General features: G+C 45.8%; 1 long non-coding RNA gene across 2 annotated transcripts in view; it reads right to left on the minus strand.

Moving 5' to 3' along the window:
* The window catches only part of LOC126639605 (uncharacterized), a 55,514-nt gene extending 40,166 nt beyond the window's left edge, over positions 1 to 15,348 (minus strand). The window contains exon 1 of one of the 2 annotated variants that reach the window (XR_007628847.1): positions 15,286 to 15,348. This is a non-coding gene — a long non-coding RNA (uncharacterized LOC126639605). Of the gene's footprint in view, positions 1 to 1,821; positions 1,927 to 15,285 lie in introns of those variants that run through there. The other variant, XR_007628846.1, reaches the window with a different exon arrangement.
* Positions 15,349 to 16,753: the final 1,405 nt, after the last annotated feature.

Genomic DNA, 16,753 nt, shown 5'->3' on the forward strand with positions numbered 1-16,753 from the left:
CGAGTTCTGACTGGACCTGGAGGCACTCTGGTATCTCCAGGAAAAGCCAGAAGAGGACAGGGATATGTCAAAGGAAAGCTCTGATTTCATCACCCAAATTTCAATAAAAGTAGCAATTCCCTGGAATATTTCAAAGGTGTAAGAGTGCCCCAGAGCAAGCCCTTTCAAATGCTGAGTGCATTTGCACGCCCCTCATTATTAAGCATTTCTGAGCTACTCGAGCTGGGAACAGCTGTGGACTGGAGGATTAGGTTGAGCTTTGCTAAGAACCCACTGCAGCATCCCAGGAAACACTGAAAGTCATTCTATAAATAGCAGAGGTTTCTGTTACAAAATGCCTTACATCTATTAAATCAAGATCCATAATTAAAGTAACCGCTTCAGAGGGATGGGCAACAAAGAAAAAGTCATTAATAATCTCTGGGAAGAGAATCTGATTGAGTTAAAAGTGTTTTGCAATTGAAGAAACACAGTTCTATTCTCATTGGTTTGAAATAAATTACTGTAGTGAAAATGATAAGGAAAACATCCAATATTATTGGTAATATACCCTGTCCTAGGTCTTCTAAGGCTTTACCGAGTGTATCACAGTGTTTTCATCATTACAATCAGCCAAATAGCTCATTAAGTGAGTGATGCAATTTAAATGACAAAATTAAAGTGTGTTCCTGCAGATTTGGGATGGCTCCTTCAAGCATCTGAAGAGGTAGCGGAGTGCCAGGACTTGGGGGCTGTTTGCAATCAGCCTCCAGTTTGTGTCACTGCTTCCACTAAAATATTCCTATCCTCAGATGAAACTCCGTCCCTCCCAGCCCCACGTGTGGTCTGGAGTCAGTGCTGTGTCTGCTCTTGTTCTAAGTGGGTTTGTGCCGCTCCAAGGAGGCAAGAGATGGTGAGAAATCAAAAGGGGACAATTTAAACGTGGTATTGAAGTGGCACTGTTAAATACTACATCAAAACATCAAAAATCCATAGAGAAATGAAGTTACTTTACCAACAGAGCGGCACAATTAGTCACAATTAGTGGAGCTATAGATTGTCAGTGATTCAAAATGAGCCTTAGAGAAAAAGAGTGAATGTGACTAAAAATGTTTCCGTCAGAAAGATCTGACCTTCTTACCCGTTAAATCTGAGCATTAATCAGGGATGAAAATCAAGTTACAACTGAACAGACACAATTACATTTCAATTTTGGGTGGACAGTCAGCTCAGGTTTCACACCTAATCCAGTTATTTTGTGACCTCAGGCACCTCCCGTGAAGTCCTTTCCATCTCTGAATGAAGATGGAACTTCCCTGCCTTTGTGAGGAGTTTGGGAAGCTCAGTTGGGTTGTCATTATTTACGAGCACAGTTCCCCAGGATGGCCGTGTTTGCCACTAAATATTTACGCTCTGTGCACCCAAAGAAATTTTGCTGGACTATCCCACCGGATGAGTAAATAACACTTTGCTCGCCTGTTTTTCAAACAGAATCCTAAATAAAGCTCTGGATCCAACAAAAATGCACGTACTTGGGTTTCTTCGCGGAAATCAATCCGCCCAAATCCACGGCAATGGTCATGGGGCTCAGTTCAGGATTAAGTGCAGCTGCACAATCACAGCTTCAGGGAGCACAAAATATCAAACCAGGCCTTTTTAATCCAGGAAACTCAACACATCCTTCAGCAACCCCACCTCAATGTCTTTCCCTCACCCACCTGGGCTTGTCCCGCTCCCACTGAGATCCCTGAGTCCACGTCCCACTCACTTCACTGACAGATAACATCAGTTTTTCATTCACTACACATTCTGACCATCCCCTAAAGAGTTGTCTGATCTCACCTCTGAGTTTTTAAAGTGTTCAGCTTCATAAACAAGCAAAGGAATTAAGTGTTGACTGATGGCAGGGTTTGACAGACACAAAGCAGCAGTGGTGACATCAGTGAATATATTGTCAGAGGAAAAAAGAAAAATAAAGAAAAAAAGCCAGAAAGACTGGAAATGCGTGTGCAGGAAAGAATGAGCTCCCTTTTAGCCTCTACCCCAACATGTTCTTCAGTTCCCTCTCCCTCAAGCCCTGCTCCCCAGGCCAGTCCTGCTCCAACTGCTGCCTGTGAGTGAGGGAAAGGGATGGAATTTGCAGTGGAGCACAGGGCACAGGAACACAGCTGGTGTCTCCTCAGCACAGCCACTGCCATCCAGGACATGTGTGGAGCTGCAGGAATGCCCTAAGAGGCCTGGTGAGGAACACAAGTCACTCCTCCAGCTCCTCTCTGCCAACAGCAGCTTTGACAATCTAAGGGTTGAGCTGTGCCAAGCTACAACAGCCTTTTCCTTTGGAATTTTCTGCTTGCACAGTCCAGGTTCTGCTTCCCACTCCAATTGCAGCCCTGCTGGATAAACTGACCCAGCAAGTGTCAGAGGCAGAGCTCTGAAATGTGCTAACTGGGAAAGCTGCAAGCTGAGGAAGAGGAAATTTCCACATATATCAAGCACCTGACTCCCACAGAACCCAGGGAGCACAACCCTAATGCCAGAGTGCAGAAACCCCTGGATCTGTCGGTGAATACCTGCCTGAAGTTAGCACAGAGGTCTGCCATGAGTCTTGTGCATTCCCAGCTTTCCCACTTGGGAAAGATTTTCCTCTGGAAACAGGGGTGAGGAGAGGTACCTACCATCCATCCTGTGTCACCACTGCTGCATGTGACAACAAGGACTGGCCCCCAAACAGCAGCCATCCCAGACTGACATATTTCCCACATCTCTGCCTCCTGACAGGGTGATGGAATAGCCCCTCCTCTAAAGAAAGGGACTGTTCTTTCTTATTCCTAAACTTTCTAGGTGGTGTTTGTTCCCAGCTCAGGAGTCTGAGGGAAGCCAATCTGTTCCTGAAGGTCAGCAGGAGCAGCTGCATTTCTGCATTGCAGCTGATATCAAGCTCATGTTTCAGGTCTCCTCTGCCAGTCCCCAGGGAGATCTCTGCTCACAGAGATGCCAAATTCCAAGCAAAAGCCCAATGGATTTTTTGTTCATCGGGTACAAAGGCCACAAACTGCCCTTGCACACAGTAAATAGAAATGTTCAGATTTAACAATGACTCTGCTGGTACCAAAAAATAAAGATCTCAAAGGATGTTTGCAAGATTTCCTTTTCTTGCTCTGCTATGAGCAAAAGGCAACACAGAGCAAGTCAGCAACTGGCTGTTGTATGTCTGGAAGTCAATGCTTTGGGGAATTTTATACCTCTGTGTGTGGCAACACATGAGCAAATACATGGTCTTACTTCAGAAAGAGTCCATTTTTTCACAGCCACGGTAGAAGGTTCTCTATGGCAACTGTTCAGCTTCTGACATGGCTTATCTGCAATTTATAGCAAGATATTTAACACAATACTCAAAGTTCAGTAACTGGGGACACATTCCAGCTTTTCTTCAGTTAAATACAGTGATGCAAACGTTGCTTTTTTTCTGGTGGTATTTGTTGGTCAGGAAACACCATGAGAAAAGGGAGGGAAAGTGGGCACAGAATGAGGCTGTTTTCTTTTTCACAGGAAAATACGTCCACCAAACATTCAACTCCAATCATCTGGTACTAAAAGCTCATCCATTTCCATCTGTGGAGTCACTGAATTGCAGAAGAACTCCATGGGGATCATTAAATAATGCCCAGATGACTCATCTGGTCCCACAGAGGAACAGTTAAGCAGGTGCAGTGATAATTCCATGGACTGTTGTGGATGGAGCCCCATTCTGACACGGTTCCTGAGCATACCCCATGTGCTCCCAGCTGCCAACAGGCTCCAGACAAAAGCCAGAGTTAAGGAAGTGAAGCTGCACAGTTGTGCCTTAAACCCTCCCAGCACTGGTGTTCAGCTTGGAGGCAAATGAAGCTGGAAAGGAAAAGGCAAACTCAGGCTGCACGAGCTGCTTTCTGTTCCACCAGCATTAGGATTCCTGGGAATGCCAGGACGGGGCCACACCTCTAGCTATAAAGACATGCTGGATACTTTATCAGCCATGAAGTCAGAATCTCTCAGCTGTGTCAGCCCAAGGAACACGTCCCAAAGTGCACAAAGTTACTCATTTCTCACGTCTTCATCTTGCACCAAATCACTCCAAAAGAAGCAGCAAGCAGTGGTGAATGGAAAGAAACCACATTTCCTGAAGTGATTTTAGGACAAGGGTTCACATTCTCTGCTGTTAAGGAGATGGCAACATTGAGGCTGAGGATGTGATTTCCATGGGGATTTCCAGGATTATTAACAGGGGGAAGGAAGGCAAAGAGCTCATCCAGACTCAGGAATTGTTGTATTTCATAGGTATCTGCCTGGCCAAACCCAGACTGAAATGAAACGAAGCAAAGCACTACAGTACCCAAGCCAGACACCTCCTCAGCACAGGTGCAGTGTTCTCCCACCACAACAAATGCCAGCCTGTTCCCAGCTGCCAATCTTTTCCCAAGAACTGTCTGCTTGCTGTGCTCAAACAAATACCTTTCACTGCCTGTGTGCAACTACTGGTTTTACAGAGAATGAGGGAGAGAAAAGATTCATTCCAGCATCCCTGGCATTCACTTTGGAAAAAGCAAACTTCCCAAAATAAACCCAAATATTGTGGGTTTAATTCCTTGCTCCCCTTCCACTTGCTGCTGTGTTTCCAGAGGGCCAAGCAGAGCTGCTGTGCTCAGGAATTCCTGGTTTCCATCCCCATCCCAGCTGTCTGCACACTCCATGGAGCCACGACCTATGGGAATGCTGCTAATTCCCAGTCTGGATTTGAAGGCACAAGAGGTTTAGATAAAATGAGCAAAACCACCAGCATTTTGCACCCCACAGAACTAAAGGGGTAAAATTTAACAGCTCTGACCAAGTAGACTTTGCAAAATAATTTCTCTCTGCCAACATATAAATTGAGTTCTTTAGTCTTTGGTTCCACTGGAAAAGGTTGTCATCCAATTTTCCTAACGGGGCTTTGTGGAATGACTTGTACCCCAACATTCCAGTGCTGGTAAACTCTGCTCCCCTGAATGCAAATGGTCATTAAATTCAGCGTGACCAGGATTTCACATTCGGCTCGTTTTTCATCCTGAAAGAATCGAGAGCTTTATCAACAAACTTCTGATTTTCTTCCTCTCCATCTTTCCAGGGCCAGTTCATTTTATGTCTGTGGAGAACTGATCAAAGGCAGGTCATTAATTGCTTTTTCACAAAGCAATGCAAAGCCCATTAATTTTAGAACTGAGCCAACAATATGAATGTTCCCGTGGTCTGCACGGAAGATTGATCTGCTATCTAGTTATTAGTGCAGTTTTATGTACTTTAACTAATGGCTCTGGAGGTCTTCACACTGATGGGTTTTTTATATGTTTTTGTGGAGAAGTTTTTCCCACTAAATTCAGAGAAAATTAGGTTCATGGAATAAATGTTTATCACACTCAAAGAGAAAAATCAATGAGATAAAAACAACTGCATAATTTAAAGGGCTCCACTAATATGGAAATGTTTTATAAAAATAGGGAAATGGATACTGTTTCAGAAAAAAAGCCTGGATTTCTAACATTTCTGGTTATTACAAAGACAGAAATCTATTAAATATTTTGTGCCACATCCCATTTCTCTTTTATTTTTTACTTCCCAGTATTAATTCACAATTAGAACCAGTGAAGACCCTGTATTTAGAGTACCATAAAGGTAACTCTTCCAAGGCTTCTGCAGCTCCCACCTCTCCCCTGGGGCACCTGAGTTGTACTAAAGCCCCCAGCTTAACATGGCAAGTTCCCCTTCTACAGAATGCAGCAATGAATTTGCATTTAACCCAGTAAAGAACACTCACATAGGCAAATAAATGCTCAGGTTGCCCAGAGCAGCTGTGGCTGCCCCATCCCTGGAGTGTCCCGGGCCAGGCTGGACAGGGCTTGGAGCAACCTGGGCTGGTGGAGGGTGTCCCAGGATAGTGGGAAGTGTCCCAGGATAGTGGGAAGTGTCCCAGGATAGTGGGAGGTGTCCCTGCCCAGGGCAGGGGTTGGCACTGGGTGGGCTTCAAGGTCCCTTCCAACCCAAACCATTCTGGAATTCTGTGATTCTACTGCTGCCTGTTCAACAGGCTTTGGTGGTGGTAGCAACCAATGCAGACAAGAAACCTCCTCTGGTACCTACTGGAGTAAGTTAAATAAAAATAAATAAATATATTTTATGAATTACACCTTGGAAAGATGAATAACAGCACTTAAACCAGTTACTGTACTCAAATACAACACAATGGCCCTGCAGACTGAACGATCCTTGCCCACAGAAACAACTAGAAATGGTTTGAGGGGGGGATTTCACAGCCCAGATTGATTCACAACACTTGTTTTTGCTTTGCTGCTTCATTTATCATTCAAGTGTGGTCTTTTCCTTGGCTGCACCGAGGGTGGTGCCAAGACAACAGTTGGACTTCTCCAAGTGTCTCTAAATATCTGAAGATCTCTGCCTGTCTTTTGACACGGGCTATTGCACAACAGCAGTGAGAAGGGTTAATGTTCATTGCCAGGAAAAAGTAATTTAACCAGAATAATTACTTCAAAAAACACCTTTTAGCAGAGCAGAATCACCTGTGTGTCCTGCTCGTCAGGACTATTCACCTTAGAGGTCATTTCTTATTAATAAAAGATGGACATAATTGACACTTAACAGGAATTCTGACAAAGCATCATCTACACAATAACATGTAAAATGGGGAACAGAATTGTCCTTGGAAGAATTCCACAGAAAGTACAAGGGAATTCCTGCTCCCCATTGCTTACGAGGTGTGTTCTGCACACTGGGCTCTGAATTTCTGTACTCAATAAAGCAGCAGATGGAGAAAGGAGAAGGTCTGAGGCTTTTGGGTGAATTTTATGCCAAAGCCATCACTGAAGCAGCTTTTTGCCTCCCCATTTTACTGCATTTCCTATGACTTTTCCTATTTATGATTTGCTCAACAGGCAATACAAGAGAAGGGAAAAACCAACAACAACAAAAAATCAAAATTCATTGCCCCATTTCCCAAAACATCTGCAAACATCCAAAACGTGCTGTCATTTGACTACAAATTTGAATGATGTCCTGAAGCCAAGTGTCTCCTCAGAAATAAGAGGATGAAGGCTCAGCAGAACATCTGGGGCTCTCTGCAAGGCTCAGGCCAGCCTGGCCCCATAAAAGGGGTGTAAGAGATGATTAAACAGCACTAAGAGTTACGAGAGAGCAGAGGATTTGCTTCTGCAAATGTGACAAAAGGACTAAGACACTCAAAGGAATCCAAATAAATTTGTGAGTCATTAAGAAGATAAATCTTCAGAACTTTTTTTTTAAATGCCCCTCAGTCAAATTTACCCTTTTTCTGTCTTAGTCTGACTAAAGAAAGACATTCTGATTTTCTTCCGGGGTCCTTCGGCTTTCAGTGGCTGAAGGAGCAGGAGAAGTGGAAGAGCAGGAATGCTGGACTTGGCACAGGAAGGCAGCACCTGGCACCCAGGGCTGCTGCTGTGCCAGCCCATGTCCTGGCTCCTGCTCCTTTCCCTGCTGAGAGATCTCCTCATCCACACAGTTCTGCAGCCATCTGTCCACGGGCCAGGGACACCCCCTCGTGTTCCCAGGAAAGGCTCCCCTCTGGGGTGAGGCCAAAGGATAACTGAAATGCCTTCCCGAAGACACCCCCAAAACAAGCTGGGGCTGGGAAGGGGGAGCCCTTCCCGGGCCAGCTCCCACAACCAGCACTAATGATCTCCTGAATAATAAATCAGGGAAGAGCAGCAGTTGCTGCACAACCAGGAGTGAGTGGGAATACTCCGAGTCTGGCTGCCAAATTAAACCCAACAAAAACAAACCAGTACCTTAAAAGGGCATGTTCTGCCGAAATGGCCACGCTGGGAGATCTTCAAAAGCCTGTTTCAGTGGTATCTAATGATCACCTTGTGCAAGATAAATAGTTCTCTTTTATTTTTCACTTTTTAATGACTGAAATATTGCTGTAAAGATCCCAACATCTGAAATAAGCAATTAGCGTTGGCTTTTGTGAAGTTCTCGTTACCTGTGGCAAACCAGTGATCATCCCACACTAAGAAGGTTGATCAAACACCCAGTCCAGGCTGCCCTCAAGTCTTGTAGAAGGGACAAGGCAAACACAGACTTGGATAATTCCACCAGGGGAAGGGGGGAGAACAGCAGCAACAATCCCACCACATCCCACCGGCTCTCCTGCTGGAGAACGGAATCTGTGGAGGAGCAGGAAGGTGGAACCAACACACTGGAAAAACCATCAACCAACCAGATGACAGCCCCTGTTTCCTCCCTCCAAAATATCTGACAAAGCACTATTATTCCTTTTAAAGGTACAGTTCAAAGCCATCCAGGGCAGTTCTCAAATAATCCTATTTATATCTAGTACTTGAATATGTATAAACCTCCAGTAATCTCTGTCCTTGCAGTTTTGGGGCAGGGGTGAGTTCCAGCCCCTGTGTTTTAGGGACCTATCCAGGATTCCATGTCCCATTCTACATGGAACAAAACCTGCCAGGAATTGCACAGATTCCATACCCATGATTTTTCCTTCTGAGGGAATTAAGAATTTCTTCTGGACTCAAACACTGTAATGCTGGGTTGCAAGGAACCTCCTGGGCTGGTGGGCTCAGATTATCCCACCACATCATTTTCCTCCTGAGGGCATCACATTGCAAATTACAAATAACATCTTTCAATGCTAAAATGTATTCTGAATAGTAAATCCTTTTTAATATAATTTAAATTGTTTCTGAGATCACTATAAATATATTATTTTTTAAACCAGTCTGTTAATATCTGAGTGTTAAAGGCCAGGAATTCACAAGCAATCTAAGCTCTTAAGTAACTTGAAAGTAACATTCCCCCATGGAATGTTGAAAATATGGAAAATATGGAAAACCCCTGTGCTGTGCTGAGTTCCCTGGCCCAGCACCTCCACCTGACTGTTCTTCTCAAAGCCCAACTGACCACACTTTGCACAAGAACCTGCCTCCATACTCAGCCAGCAAAATTAAATATAGAACACTAAAAACTAGGAACAACAAGAATATATGACAATAAAAATCTGTGAATGCACCACGTGCTCTGAACTTTCTAAAGGAATTACAGATATTTTTTCAAATACCTTGAGAGCACAATCACTGTATCACTGGAAATCAGTGAGACAGAGATGATCTCTTAGAGATTTTGTGCCTATTTCCCCCCCTCCCTAAAATGCCTTAATTCCCAGAAATATATTAAATACTTAAAAAAATACCCTCAAATCCTAATCCTCATACTCTGGTTTCAGGAATTTCCATAACCCCAAATTTAACTGCTGAGGAGATAACAGCCAAAGATACTGAACTACCTATACTTCAAAACTCCATGGAGTCCAGGAGAGCAAGAAGGAAGACAAAAAGATGTGGAAGAATGGAATATGTGAACCAGAACAGCAGCAACACCACGAGTTCTGCTCCAGGTCTGGAGAACTCTCAAATACCCACCACATTCCTGGTTCCTGACTGTGTGACACAAGCTGGATACTGATGGAGCAACCAAAGGCTGCAGGAATACAGCCTCCCAGCAGCAGGGAGCTGATCCATATATCCATGGCTGCCTGCTTTTCCTAAGAACATCCAACAGGAGTTTGGGAGTCCTTTTTCTCCTTTTCCCGCTCTCCAGCTCCCCAGTGAGAAGCTGTAGCCATAGCAACCCCCATGGTGTTATCAGGGAGAACTCTGCATCCACTCAGGGAGAAGGAAAGCAGGTTTAAAACGAAACTGAAAAAAAGGGGGTTTGAAATGAAACCTCAGCACTGGAATGACAAGGGCAGGGCCGAGGTGTTTGTTGCTGTGGTGTAAAAGCAAATAAGTCCAAGCACCAATTCAGCCCTGGCTGCCAATGAAATGAGCAGGTTGTGCTGCTGCTGCCGCCTTCCATTTGGCTTTTCTTTCTCTTTTATTTTTAATAATTCAGGCAGTTCTGTCAGAGGCCCAAAGGCAAAGGACATCACCTGTGACATCCTAATCTCACTGTGATTTTGGGAGGGACAGGATTTATATCCTTGGGGATTTTCTGAGCAGGACAAAGTCTCCAATACACTGTAAAAAGTTACCTGCAGCAGTGCAAAGCTCCTGTCCCCCCATCCTGAATGCAGGAGGGGGGACAGCCCCAGCTAGAATCCCAAAGGTGAGAACATCCTCAATCTGGTGTACAGAAACTTTCCAATCCCGTGGAAACAGCAGCAGGTTACAGCTCTTGGAATTCGGGTTCTTTCTTACACCGTGGAAAGATCTGAGTTGGCAGCAACAGCAACACCAGGTCTGAGCATTCCCACTGGGAAAGGAAGCTCCAAGCAGCAAGGGGCAGAGGCACAGAGTCACTGGGCACCTTCTCCAGTGCCACCAGAGACCTGACAAGGGTGGGGTTGGGAGATCAACCACACCTAGAACACCCCAAACACAGTCTGAACCCTGTTTGCCAGTACCCCTGTACAGATGGAGCTGCTCATGGCTCCCATCCAAATCTAATTTAGATTTTAATTTTTTAATCAGCAGACCCAAAATCAAACAGCAGAGCTCCTCACGTACATCACCTGCAGTGATACCCAGTGCAGTCCTGGCTTTTCCCTGCCTTTATTTAAGAGTTCCTAGGAATACACCCTGATTTGTTTTAAAGCATTTCTTTTGCATATTCCCTGCTGGAGCGAATGATAGCACTATAAATGCCTCAAAAAGCATTTAATTTAGATTTAATAGGGCAGTAAAAAAATCTATGGGTTCTAAAAGAACATTTAGATCAGTTTAATGAGTACATGGGATAAATCTGGGCAAGAAACATTCCACCAAGACAACCCAGTGCTAGGTTTGGAGTTCATTACCTGGGAGATGTACTTGCTTACTTTACATTTGTGATTAAATTTGCAGTAAAAGCTGCAACCCAACTGAATCTCACACCCCTGTGTTTCCATGTGAATTAGCACACGGAAACGTGGAAAAGCCACCAGCACTTCATCAGCTTGGGGACATTCCCTGAAAATGAGCCCCTGAAGCTGCTGCACTTGGAAGAGCCGGGACAGTCTCACTTGCCAAGTTCATTTCCAGGAGTTGCCCCGCTGAGGATGAGCTTTAATCAGCAATCCAACCATGCAAAACCACCCTGCCTCTACATCCCCCTCTCACCTCTCTTTTGCAATTCCTGCCTTCTGCTCCTGCTCTGAGCTCTCTTCAACCCCTCCTTTTGATGCTGGGCCTGTGCATTTATAATTAATGGATGTCCTGCATTTTAAGGTACTCACAGACAGAGGCATCCTAGGGCACAGCATTGCTGTTACTACCATGTTTCTGCACTGCCTTGGAAATATCTGCCCTGTTTCTCTTTACTTTCCCTTCATTTTCAAGGAAATTACCATGTTTTGGAAATAAAAAATGCTAATTGTATCAAACCTCAGGAAAGAAAATGCTCAACCAACCGTGGAAATTAGATTTTGTTTTATGATTGAGCGTGTTTATTTCGGGTACTAGCACATGTAAACCAGGAGAAAAATAGGAATATGAAAATATATAGCATGTCTACCACATAATGGCTCCTTGCAGGAGGAGGAACAATAAATATTTAATAGAAATACAAATATAAAGCTATCTGAGGAGGAACTCTGGCCATAATTTCACAGGGACAGACGGAGTGGAGCTGGGTTAACACCCTGAAGCTCCTCCAGGAGCTGGACCTCCAGCAATTCACTCCCCTTCACCAGAAAGGACTGAGCTGAATTCTTGGTGTTTTGGAAACCTTTGGCAGATGACAGGACCTAAAGACCGTGGTATGTTCTTCTCTTACCTCCTGGCTGTCTTTCACTACCCGGGATCCAAAGGAATGGGTTCCCTGCAATAATTGAACACTGACACCTGTTCAACTGATGGAGCAGCCAACAGAAGATAAAGCATTTTACTCTCTGCTTTCTTAGTACAACAAAACCCTTTTGTTTTACACCTGCTGTTCAGCTCAGTAGGGAAACTGCACTGAGAGGAACCTTGCCTGAGGCACCAGGTATGATTTTTGTTTTAGAAATGAAGATTAATAGAGTGTAATTTGGGAGGCAAAGCTGGGGCCATGAAGCCTGTGGTCATTTGCTCACAAATGCACGTGTAAAATGGAAAGAAGGACTTCAACACACCTGGCTGGGAGCTCTGGGGGGCTGCTCAGTAGAACCAGTGCTTGGAGGAACAAAGGTGTGCAGGGTTCATCCTTGGGCACAAAATCACTACAGGGTGCACTCAGCATGGTACTTTTTTTTTCCTCAGGAATGACTGGAAAAAAAATCAGGGATGAAGTAAAACTCAACAGATTTGTGGCAACACAACTCCCCCAAAGCACTGCACCTCAGAGGACCTGTGGGAGCCCAGCATGTTTACATATGTTAAACATCTACCAAAATTCCTCCAGAAGTACTGGAAATAATGCAGCCTCAAAGCAGAACAAACTTGGACTGGGACCTGATGGTGCTCTCCTGTTCATCCTGTTCCTCCCCATGCCACGGAATCAGGATGTGCCCAAACTTTAAGTGGGGTGATCTCACTGGACAAAGGTGACACCCCAGCTGGTGTCACCTTGTGCCATTCCAGGAACACAACTCACTGCCACTTTTCCCCACTGACAGCAGGGATTCTGCAGCACAACTTCTTCTTTTCTCTGCACAGTAACACAAATGACAGAAGCATTTTCCTGCCTGGCCCCAGAAGGAAAAGGTGACTCCTCCAAGCAGCAGCTCTGCAAACCCTGTGTGACACCCAGAGCAAAGGGGGATATTTGGGGCTCTCTGCCAGCCCCCCAAACACAGCCCCTTGCACCCTGCTGGACACAGAGCCCCAGAGCACACCTGAGGAGACCAGTGCCCCTGGACACCCTCCACCAGAGCAGTGTGCCTGCTGTCTGCAGAGGGAGAAGGGCTGTTCCAGGGAGCAATTCAGGCTCTGTCACGTGCCCTGCTTTTGGTATTATGTCCCACAGGCAGCCTCCTCAGGGCATTCCCCATTTCTGGGGAACTCACTGCTGTTCACCCACTGAAGGGTTTCATACACACAGCACTGCTTCCTTAGCATTAGCCTGCTTTAAAGACCCCCTGCTCAGTTCTGGAGAGGGTGGGATTCTTGGTGGCCCCACACAAAGAGCTGATGAAACTCAGGATACAAGGCCGAAATGACATCTTTTCCCTTTTATGCTTCCCTCTTCCACTGGAGCAGTCCTAGGGAATAGCTTTGCTCTGTTTGTAAGCTGGAAGAAAGCTGAGGCTGATCCACCAGCCATGAATTTTTGCAGTGCCAAATACTTTGAGCTCACTATTCTCTCTCCTGGACGTGCCATAGCCTGGCCACAGTGGTGGGACAGCAGCCAAGAGAGCAATGCCAGGCATTCCTCTGGAATGCTCTGCCAGGAGCAGCTCCCTCACACCTGTGAAACACTGCAAGGAAATAAGAGTGGCCCCAGAGGTGCATCTGCATTCATCCTCCCTGCTCTGACAGCACAACTGCACCTTAATGGTCCGCCACCAAAGAGCTGCATTTTGCTCTCTCTTGTTCACTGCTCAGTACATAATATCTTGTTTTCATTCCCTTAAATATTCCATCCAAAGAGTGTTCCGAAAGCCTGTACCTGTGAGTAGTTTCCCTGTAGGCCAAACTCCTCTTCTGAGAAGGATGTGGGAACAAGTGGAATGGCCTGGCTGATTCCCAAACAATTATTTATTCAGGGAAACTTCTGCTGCTTGTGAGCAGACTGCAGAGTCCTCAGGTCTGTTCCTGCCTCAGAATTATTCATGGCTTTTCTCAGTGACAGAGTTGGGCTGCAAAAATGTGCATTTCACGATTTTTCACGCGGAGAAAGCTCAGTCACTCGGGGATCTGGGAACGTGACAATCCACACAACAAACACAACACTGCGCTGTCTTTGGGGTGCTGACACAATGCAACCCACGGTCCTGCAGGAATATCTCAAGGTGCTCAGATTCTGGGAAATGTTGGGTGTTTTTTTTTTTTTAGACTTGATGTGGACAGTTTGTTCCTGTGTTCCTGGAAGTGGAGCCCAGCAGGATCTGTTCCAAGACCTACAGCCTTAGATGTAGACAGTTAATCCCAATATCCAAAACAGAAGATACCCAACACGTATTTCTGGCTGTGAAGGGTGATCAATTATCAACAGGAAAAATGAACTTCTCCCAAGGCAACCAAGACTTGTTGCTTTCTTCAGCCACATCACTCATTAACCACAAACACGCATTACATTGTTCTTTTCCCTAAAACAAACTGCAAGACCCCTCTCCCAGCGAGGCCCACTGGAGACCTGCCCTCTGCTCCACCCAGGAATGCTGTTTCTCCTGGTCAGGATCACAGGGGACCACGAGCAGCACCACCTCTGATATGGCCCCTCCTGTACAAGCTCTCCCTGCCTGTTTTCAATCCTCAGCCGTCCCTCTTGGAGGGTTTGTTTTCCAAGCTCCTTGCCCAAGCTGCAGATTTACAGACATGATTTGCCAGTGCTTTGTTCACTCGACAGCACCCAATTATCCCCTGAGCTCCTCAGAGAGCACTCCACATCTCTCTCCCTGGGGCCATTCCTGCCAGCCCTGGTGTCCAGGCTCTCCTGAATCGCTGCCCCGGCTTCTGCTGCATCTCCCTCTTTCCAAGCTCCAGGATATTTATTCCTCTCTAGCTCAGGTTCTGTCCCCCAGGTAAGATCTGATTCAGCTGGATGTATTGCTGCCTGGTGCCCTCTGCAAACCTTTACATTTTGCTTCCCACAAATTACAGGCTACAGTAACACAAGCCCCGTAACCCTGTGTTAAAATTCAGGCTATTTTTATTTTGCACTGCCCTGGAATTGCTCTTGCTTCAGCACCAGGGGAGGAGGGACAGAGAGGCTGATTTTACAATTAGAGCTGCCCAGCTCTGCCCCTCCTCAGCAGAGCATTTCAGCTGCTGCAGGAGCAGGTCAATGCTGAATATTTTGAAAACCTCCCTAAGTTTCCTTCAGCATCATTAAAGCAACTCTAACTGGATACAGAACGATTTCCAAACACCTTAATTGTGTAAACCCTGAGAAAACAAGAAATATTTCAGATACCGCTCAGTATTTTAAGGAAAACAAAAATAAAAATAACTACCTGGGCTAAGATAGGGAACATTTAATTCATTTGAGGCCCCAATAGGTTTTGAAGTTGTCCTCAATAAATAGCTTCATATCCAAGCACTAACCCCCTTTTAAAACAGTCCTCGAGTGTGCTCAGCGTGTTCTGAAGCCTCCCAGCAGACACACCTGCTTCACCCCGGCTGGGATGATGTAAGGCAAGATCTACATCCTAAATGCGAGGGTGTCCTCTAGTGGTGGCAGGGCCAGCTCTTGTCCCTGGGACAGGAGAGGATCCAGGAGGCTGATCCCTGGATAGTCAATGCCATCCCAAACCACAGGGCAGCAAAGCATCCCTGGGGACTCAGAAAATACACACAGAAAATAACACACCCAAACTCCCGACCAGCATTTAAAAACTGCCTGAGCCTTCCCACAAACAATTTCCCACAGCAGGTGGCGGGAGGTCGTTCCCCTCATTAATTTTGGTCGGTAATTAAATTAGTATTTTTAATAGAATTAATTAAGCCTCGGCAGCACGGGTTGGGTCTGCTCTCAGATGATTTGTCTGGAGCAAACCCTGCTCGGGGAAGATCTGTGCCCCTGTTTGTGTCTGCACAGGAATATAAAAGGGCTGTCAGCTGCTCTTTCTGTGCTCTGCCATCCTGGGGCTTTGTTGGCGTTTAATCAAAAGGAAAAGCTTTCTTTCTGTGTGTTGCTACAAAACAGCACGAGGTGATACCCAGCAATCACAGGCAGGGCTGAACAGAGCAAAGGGAAGGAGAAATCCAGCTCTGTTCTTCCCCTTGTTCTGCTTCTTCCTTGCAGTGAGAGAGCAAGAGGAAAACGTGACACTGTTTGTTTGGGGCAGTAAAGATCAAAACACTGCTCACAAAGGGCGATGCAAATGTGCTTGGCAGGGTTGGGGCTTCACCTTCTCTTGCTCAGAACTGACAGGAAATACAAAGATGGTGTCACAGGCACAGGAATCAATGGACACACACGATCCAGTGAAAGCCTGGGAAAGGTGGGAATAAGAAATGGGTCTGAATGACATGTCTGGGTGTCCCCCCAGCAAAGGGCCAAGTCCAGTGGTACAGGGGATTCCCTTCACTGCTGCCAGCCTGGGGACACCAAGTTCAGAGGTTACCTGCTGGTCTGGATACTGGAACAGCTTCCAGTGGAAAATGAGATATTAATGATACCAGTGTTTTAACCTGACTGAAATCCTGCACCTCTGCTAAGGAAGCACTTGCTGATGTCAGGAAGTGCAACCTGTTCTTGATCTGTGGAACTCGGGCGTGCCCAACAACCTCAGCAGGTTATCCCAGGGAAATGGCTCCTGCCCCACACTCCTGCTCCCCAGGAATCTGCCAGGGCTCTGCCCACCAGCACTGCCTGATTCCTGCTGGCTTTCCAACACCTGCAGGTTTCCATCTAGAACATAAACCTTGTGGGCACAGTGATGTCCCCAGGCCAGCACACTGAAGTCAATCCAGGGGTTCATCCTTCCCTTCTGACCATTTCCAGGATCAATGGATACACTGTTCATCCTCAAAGTATGCTGTTCTTCCTAGTTTTTTCAGTGCTACGCAGATGTCCTTACAACACAGGGTCTTTAAAAAGGGAAGAAACACAGTTTAAAGATCTGTGTTCT

This window comes from Myiozetetes cayanensis, unplaced genomic scaffold, assembly GCF_022539395.1.
Source record: "Myiozetetes cayanensis isolate MyiCay16 unplaced genomic scaffold, myiCay2020 scf2-11, whole genome shotgun sequence".
NCBI classification, from domain to species: domain Eukaryota; kingdom Metazoa; phylum Chordata; class Aves; order Passeriformes; family Tyrannidae; genus Myiozetetes; species Myiozetetes cayanensis.